The sequence below is a fragment of the Magnolia sinica genome, chromosome 10, assembly GCF_029962835.1.
Source record: "Magnolia sinica isolate HGM2019 chromosome 10, MsV1, whole genome shotgun sequence".
NCBI lineage: Eukaryota > Viridiplantae > Streptophyta > Magnoliopsida > Magnoliales > Magnoliaceae > Magnolia > Magnolia sinica.
In genome coordinates, this window is record NC_080582.1 from 67,611,864 (window position 1) to 67,620,477 (window position 8,614).

Here is an 8,614-nt window from a genome sequence, read left to right on the forward strand (position 1 = left end):
ATCGAAAGTTAGAGCCGTTCAATTCATCCAATGTTGGGTTTATAATCTATCTAGTGTGGGTCCCATGTTTGAAAGGCTAGATTTACATTACTTGTGTGACTCATTCATTCATGTAAACCATCATTTTCTGCCAGAGCACACTACAAGAAAAACAAGCATAGCCGACCGATGGGGCTAACCTTTGCCCGCAGCTAGTTCTAACGGCCGCTAGAAAAGGGCCCTATTAAAAAAAATTCCACAGCCCTAATTTCATTTCCGCCACTCAATCTCCCTCTGCCTCTCCCTCTCCCTCTCACTCTCCCTCTTGCGCTCTCTCTCTCTCTCTCTCTCTCTCTCTCTCTCTCTCTCTCTGCACCTCTCCGTCTCTGTTCAATCTCTCTCTACCTCTCTCTGTCTCTCCCTCTCCACACTCAAACCCATCGCCGACACTCTCTCTCTCTCTCTCTCTCTCTCTCTCTCTCTCTCTCTTCCATCCTCTAGCACAAACCTAAGACCGCAGTTATTATACTGCTTGTCCATCCTGCACGATCAGAGCACCAGGTCCGGCCATATCTGGTCCTTTTACTCACTGCAAACAGGTACAGATCTAAACCCCTCCGCGGTTTAGGGCTTTGGATTCTATTCCCTTCCCTTCCCTTTCTCTCTCCCTCCTAGGATTAGGGCTTTTGGTCTGATTCACGCTCTTTTCCCATGCTTCTGCTGGAAATTAGGGTTTTAGGATGAGGTTTTCTCCTGATGAAAGTGATTGGGTTTAAATTGAACGATATCTTCTGAACGATTTTCGACATTTTTGGTTGTAGATTGAGTGGCATCTTCATATTATCTTCGATTCAAATAAGAATTCTCAACAACTATCAAATTCCAGCCTTGCAATCCTGCAGTGGGAGGACCTGCAAAATCTCAACTGGTACATGAGGTATATTCACTGGGTGGTGAAATTGGGAAAACTGTTGATAGGTAATATTCCAGAAAACACTTTATTTTGAATGAATTTTCCTTTGACACTGTTTATTGATTTGACAATCTATATTAGAAAATAGGAAGTATTCCTTGTGATTATTGCATTTGGTTCTGCATCAGTTTGGTTGATTTTTAATTGTTGGTGGTCTTCAAACCATGGATTAGCTACTGTCTTTATTGTGTACCAGTAGGGACCATATTTATTTTTATTTTTTTGAATTTTGAATTTGGTGTTTGGATTTTCATCTTCTGGTTTGATTTAATTGCCAGCTTCACTTATCTTTTCTGCATAAACCGTTGTTTGGTGACAGCATCTTAATCTCTAGCTCTAATCTTTTATGTTTAACATTATCATATAGATTCGATCAGAATATCCTCTCTATCCATCAACAAGACTTGCAAGTTGTAAAGATCTTTCAGAATGATGACAGTGAGAACTCGGATTTTCCTAAACCTTGGAATCAAGCTGATTTTGAGGGTGGTTGTTTGCTCTTGCATGGAAGGTCTATTTTTCACATTTCCTTTCAAAGAAATATATTGTTGGTTTGAGTTCTCTAACCATCTTCCACTATTCTATAGGGTGTGGGAAATAGGGAAGCTGTATGGCAGCGTAGATACTTTTGTCTGGTCGGGCCATTTCTTTATATACTAGAAAGCCCTGCTTCCTAAACTTACAAACGGTGTCTCAGGTTCTTAGATAGTACTCTTTTATTTTGCTCATATCTGGCATTTTATATCTGACTGTCCTTTCAAAATTCCAGATTTTAAGTTGTAAATGAGTGCACCAGAAAATAGTTATAAAAATTGTTAAATTTGTCGCCTCTTTCTTCTCCAGCCTATGAGGAAAACAAGTATATCAGGTTCCTCTGGAGCATGCCGGCAATGTAGAAAATGTGTTAGCAGTTTGTGATGTTGGGCAATCAAACATCAAGGTCTGGTTCATGTGGTTGTTATTTTAATATAGCAATTTATTCTTTATTTAGAAAATTGAAAACTGTTGCTTGGATGGCATGGTTCTTCTTTCAATTTGCTTTATACTTCATGTGTAGGTCATTGAACTTGTTAATGCACTGATTTTACGATGTGATATGATAATTCGCGGCGAACTCTGCCTTCAAGGGGCTATCTATCGTGCATTGGTGGGTTCTCCTGGTTTAAATTTAGGAATGCACATATCTCTCACTTATCATGTGTGGACTTGTTGAAATCCTGTTTGTCTTCAACTTGGGTTTGATAAGATATTTGAAAGCTAAGTTTTTCTGTAATAATATTTAGTCTTTGAAAAGGTTGTTTTAACTTACATCTGTTTTCCAATTACAAATTCAGATAAACTACACATAAGACGTAACTTTATTGGTTTAAAAGATAATTTTCCTTTAATTATGTTTAATCCATGATAAGCTTAGGTTGGTTTACATTTATGTCCATATCACAACTTCATACAATTTATACAAAAATTTAGTTACTTAGCTTGTTTTCAAGTTTGGAACCAAGTACATAGAACTCATGTAGTTTATAAAGAGAGTAAACATGGGGTAATTATTCTCATTTGTGAACTTTTCACTTGGAGCCCTGTCATTCTAGCACATGCATCAGATGTCTAGCTGTGGAAAAGGGAGACCAAACCATGACAATTACCTGGCATGAAAATTGGCCTATCCATCTGTTAAGTGGGTTCACCATTACATTGAGTTAGATCACGGGCTGTCCATTTATATTGAATGGACAACCCACCTGTTGAGTGAACCAACATCCATTCTAATCCTTGTAATCTTCATGGTGTGGCCCACCTTCTGCATAGCTCTGAAATATGTGACAATTTGCGGAGAAAGACAGGATTGTGCAAGATCTAAGTCACCCATTAGGTGATCCCAATTTGTAGCTCCATGGTTTAGAAAATCAGAATTCTTTTATTTATTTTTATTAAGGAATCATATGAAGAGTTTAAGCACGTGCTTCTTGCATTTATATTTGACAAAGGATCAGACATCTCCTGTGGCAAATGAGGTATGTTGGAAGTTTATCTTTTTCAAAATTAATTAGATAGTTTCTGCCATCTTTGCTCTTGTTCAAAATTAATTCTCGTGTTTATCTTGCACATGATGTGGGTCCTTCATCGAAGCAGTATTAATTTGCTAGAGAACAGAGGAGCAGGGCATTTTGAGGAAAAGCAGGTCTTATTAATTTTCAAGGACGTATGCAATGCGGTATTTGCAATGCATTCGGATTCACCATTGATTGCTCATAGGTAAGGCCCTTTGATCCTTGAGCATTACTCTTTAACCTCTCTTTTTATTGATCTTCTTTCTGTTAATTTGTGTTGATTTATGATTTGAGAAGAACCTTGTTTGGTTCTGATTGTGGTGGTTATCAAGAATAAATTTTGTTCGACAAGAAATGCGAGTCCAAGAACGAGCTAGTGTGTTTCTAATTGATGCATATATGTCTGCAATACAACAAACTATTTCATATGACAGGGATCTATGCCGAGCCCAAATGTTGTTGACTTTGCAATGATGTGGTCAGGACACAGATGGTTTACACAAAGCGTTGGAAACAGTTGCTGGAAGTGAGGTGAGTTTTTTTTTTTTTTTTGTTGATTTTGATGATGATGCAATATTTATTTATTATTTTAGAATATAGTTATTTGTTAAACTCATTATCATCTTTGGCATTGGCTTCTTTTTATTAGTATCTTGGCAAAAGCTAACTGACCTGTTGCCTGCCTAACATCATGACTTTTATGGTGATTCCAATGCATTAGGACTTCTATCATTATTTGCAGTCCTTGGTCTCTGTTGCATATGACCAAATCATTTAAGTGTACTTTCCTTCATCTTGTTACCTATTAGTGATACCCCTAAGTTCCCTCCAATTCATTCATTTCTATTTCTATCATTCCTTGTCTTGCCACTCATCCATATCAACATCCTCATTTTAGCGCCACACGTCCTATGGACGTGTTGTTCCTTAGTTGCCCAACTTTTTGTCCCATAAAGCATGCTTGGTCTTATAACCATCCTATAGAATTTCTCTTTCAGTTTGAGTGGTACACGGCGGTCATATAAAACTCCAAGGGCACATCTCCATTTTTTAATGTTAGAATTCTATGGGCAAACATCCTTCTCAATCTCTCCACTCTCATGAATTATTGACCCAAGATATTGAAAATGGAAGTAGAGGCTCGATTCTAAAATATTTTATGCTTGCAATAATATGCCAAAAGGAATCGTGGTTTGACTCTGTTAGTATTCAGGAGTCTGACTCAGATGATGACTTCATCAGCATTCATGGGGGTGAAGTTCAAAATTCTGTCTGCATTTCATTTAATGATATAATGCTAAGAGGATTATACATTTGACTAATAACTGATTTTTTGCTTTGTCCCTAGACTGCTTCCCTTCTGTAAGCAATGCAATTGGGAATATCTCAAGTGCACAGAAGCTACACGCATTTCGTTAGCTTGTTAGTACACACCCATGTTAGTACACACACTCCAAGTTAGCCACCCCCACTAGGGATCGATACCAAGACCTCAAGTGTTGAAACGAGGTATCTCCACTCACTCTGCCAATTGAGCTATGGATCTAGGTGTGGATGATATTTCCAAGCTTGCGCTTGAATTATTTGAAGTGCCTATGATGGATTTAAATAAACTTTTGAGTTATAACTATGAAAAAAATATGATCAGAGGCATGTCTATTTATCTTTATTTTTTTCTTAATTATTCTCTACTCAATTTCAGATGATTGCTTTCAACTTAAAGAATGGAGGCTTTATTACTAGAACTCTATTTATAACAATTCACATTTATTTTAGAAATATTTGTGCCCGTGATTTGTTTGCTTTTTATGCAGATTTTGAATATAAGGCTTTATCAACATGCCTTGGCTATCTTCTCGCGTTAATTACAACAAGAAGTGTGTTCGCTTGGTAGTGTTCTTTCGTGTCTAAATTTTTTGATTTCTTTGAGTTGTCCCATAATTCCATTCTATTGCAGTTTCCCCATGCATTTTACTTGTTTACATCGATGTTGATAATACATATGGCATCACTTAAAATATTATTTTGAAGACTGCATTGTCTAGGTAACATTTATGTATGTCATTAAACCACATGGATTCTTGTACTTCCGTGGATTTCAGGGATATTTGGTGAATTACCTTCAAAAGAAAGGACGTCTATAGCCTTCTAAAGCTCTGAGATTTGCTCTTGATATTGCTTGGTAAGCTCATAACTTGATATTTGGCCACCGACTGATTGTTTTTTAATTGAAGATGATGTGGTTTTCATTGACTTTGTTGGTGACAGCAAGTAATCAAAAGCTATATCGCTTTTCCCTTAGTTTTCTTTTCTTTTGTGGGGACCTATGATATCACCAAACCCACAAGATCTGACAGTGATGTATAGCTTCATCTACAATTGGGTCAGCAACTTGGACAATCTGGATTTCTGAATAGCTAAAAGTTGTAATTTATCATGTGTATCATTACAAGCTATGTAGTAGATACTTTTTATTTATAGAATTCTATATGAATATCTGCATCTCGTGTTCTTTGAACTGACTCTGAACATGTCTCATCACATTCTGGAACCAGCCAGCTTGTTTTCACCACATTGCAAAGTGGGACTGCATGGAACAACTTCCCGACAAATCAACAATCATTGTTTGGCGGTCTAAAACACAATGAATGGTGATTTGGAGTGTGAGCTAATTTTAACTGCTAATGTGTGCTACTTCATGAATATAAAATTGCAGTTCGGTCCTCTTTAAGCTGGATTGGGCTTGGGCTGACCCTCTGGTTGGAATTGGTCAGGTCAAGTATGGTTACCTGATTTGCCAATTTTGCTTCTATCCTTGTGCTTCTCTGTTGGAATGTAACTCTTTAGAGATGGTAATATTTCAATGTGCAGTTAGTGTATGTATAACATTCAATTTGAATATATTGGATTTATTTTTTGTGCAGTTAGGAAAATCTTTTTCCTTGGGCCACCCAAATGCCAAGATTAGTGTCCTCCATGCAGCCCTGTCTTTTGAAGCCCCCAAATTATTTAAATCTTGTGATGTGCCGAACAACATAAACCCATTGTAATCTCCCTTTGTGCAGGTTCTGGACCATGGTGAGAAGATTGAGCTTCTGGTAGACAAAATAGAGAACCTCCGCTCACAGGTGGTGATTTAGAGTGTGAGTTAATTTTAACTGTTAATTGGTGCTGATGCCTTTTACTGCTACACAGCTCACCAAAGATCGACAGAAGAAACCAATCCCTTGGAAACAATGGCAATCATTGGCAACAAGGAGATCATTGACATTAACCAAGGTATGTTAGTTGCTTAGACTACTAGGATACATGTGGGTCACATTTTCTTTTTTTTCTTTTTTTTTTTTTCTTTTTTACTTTTTGATAAGAAAGATTTTCTGTGTGGTTACGGTTTGTCGGCCGCTGCTCTATAGCTACGGATTTAATCCATAGCTTTTGACAAAGTTTCTGGTTTGTAGCAAAAAAGTGACGATTTAGCGGCGTCCAGCACAACCGTCAGTAAAGGTCCTGACCGTCGGTAAAGCCTTTACCGACCGAGGCTTTACCGGCTGTTAGCTAACCACGGGCAAAGGATTTACTGGCGGATTTCTGGGCCTTTGCCGGCGGTTTTGACCGCCGGTAAAGGCCAGTTTTCTTGTACTGGCATCAAAGTAAACTCTCTTTGAAATTGGAAATATGGGATCCTTATAAGAGTAATGCTTCGCACGCATGTACACAAGGTGATTCGAATGATGGAATTTGGTATAATACTGATGAGACCGATGAGGTTAATATTCAAATGTATTGATTTGACCAATAAAGGATTGGGTCATTCCAAGAGACTTCTTGGACAATGGGACCTATATTTTGGACAGTTTAGATCAGGCATCTTCAACCGCACTACCGATTCTGTGTCCATCTTCATTGGGTTTGCATGTCTGATGCATCACCTCATGAACTTTTTAAGCGCTTATCATACACGACGTGAGTCCAAAATCTGAACGGTTCATGTGATGCAGCAGCCCATGAAACCCACAGGACCCAATTTTTTACTTTGATCCAAAACTTTGGTGGGCCATAGAAAAAGAAAACAGTTTCCTCCCTTGATTTGCATCGCATAAGCGCCATTGTTAGCCACACCCCACTTGGGAATTGATGCCAAGAACTCACCATTGAAATGAGGTTATCTTCCCTCAGTCTATCACCATTAGCTACTCACGTTATATACACAGAATAATGATGCACAGCGCTTTGTATGAGCTTTCAAATACAAAGCCATCTTTTGCATCGAAGTCACAGCCATGAAGAACATTTAACCATGTAAAAGATGGGCCACACCAGAAAGATTACCTCGGGGTGAAATCATCCACAGATCAGGTGGCCACATCTCTGAATCAATGGACGGTCAGTGGTCTAATAAAAGGTGTACTGAATGAATCAGCGTGATTTTCGCAGCAGGAAATCATCATGGTATGACCCATGTTTTTGGCATGGGTTGTATGTCTTACACACATGAATAAAATTTAAGATTTTTACCGCAAAATTCATAAGCAATCAATATTTTACCAAATAATACCTCCACCACCACTAGAAATTACATGGAAGTACTTTTTAAGGAATGAATTTTTTTTATTTTTTTTAAATGCTCATATTCAATGTTTCTTTAAAAAAGTAGTAAAAGTCAGGACTCATGGGAGCACATGATATGCATATAACATCTAATGCGTCCGTCCATCATATGCATCCCGCCATGGTGATAGGATGAACAATATATCTAGCCAATCAGATGATAAGATGGGATACACTTGAATTGGGATTATTTTTTTTTAACGGTTTATATTTTTTTGGATGGATAGACCTATTAGTACACTCACGGTGCACACATGTTTGTCAATCACGTGACTAATTGTGTCAAGTAGTCGGATGGGTCCTTGGCAAATGCAAACCAACGATACAACTGGAGTAAAAGCCCAAGCTACAAGTTCAAAGTACAAAGAAGCTTCTATGATCTTAATCTTACCTAAAGATGATCCTAACCCAAATAAGAAAACTCACTTAGATCATCTATTCAATCCATTCTAAGTTTGTATTTTCTACCCTTCTAGACTTGGCTTTAGGAAGTTTCAAGTCGTTAAATGATTTAAAGGACAAGAATTTAAAACAGGAAAATCTATCCCAATTCAATTGGAGAATGGCACCTTCAGTGCCACCGAAAGTACCCAAAACAGTCCAACGGTATTCCAAATTTATTCGGTACCATTGATTGGAATTTTGGTCCCACCGAAGTACAAATTTTCGGTGCCACCGAAAGTAACGAATTTCATCCAGCAACTTCAGGATTTAATTCGATACCACCGAGTGATATTTTGGTGCTACCGACTGTAATTCGGTGCCACCGAAGGTTCACTCTTTAAAACCAAAAAGTAGTCATTATAGATCCGTTAGGACTTTTTTCTTTATAAATATAGGACCCGGAACTTTATGGAAAGTGTGGATTTAGGCATTTCAGAGTCTCTAATATATCTCAAGCTTATCTCACTCATCCTAGACTCTATCTACACGAGATTCATGTTCCGTCATTGTGATTTCTTACTTCAATGAGCATTCAAAGCTCCTATTATGAAGAACTTGA

General features: G+C 37.8%; 1 long non-coding RNA gene and 1 other non-coding gene across 3 annotated transcripts; both read left to right on the forward strand.

Annotated features, from left to right (window-relative positions):
- Window positions 1–313: 313 nt before the first annotated feature.
- Window positions 314–3,689, forward strand: LOC131216912 (uncharacterized). 2 transcript variants are annotated; one of them, XR_009157112.1, is made up of 5 exons: window positions 314–578; window positions 801–957; window positions 1,392–1,649; window positions 1,796–1,892; window positions 3,487–3,689. It is a non-coding gene; the product is annotated as an uncharacterized LOC131216912 (long non-coding RNA). The 2 variants fall into 2 exon arrangements; XR_009157111.1 differs by lacking the exons at window positions 1,796–1,892; window positions 3,487–3,689 and having other exon boundaries at window positions 1,392–1,768.
- Window positions 3,690–4,589: 900 nt separating this feature from the next.
- LOC131217979 (small nucleolar RNA Z267) lies at window positions 4,590–4,660 on the forward strand. Its single transcript, XR_009157559.1, has one exon. It is a non-coding gene; the product is annotated as a small nucleolar RNA Z267 (small nucleolar RNA).
- The last annotated feature ends 3,954 nt before the right edge of the window (window positions 4,661–8,614 follow it).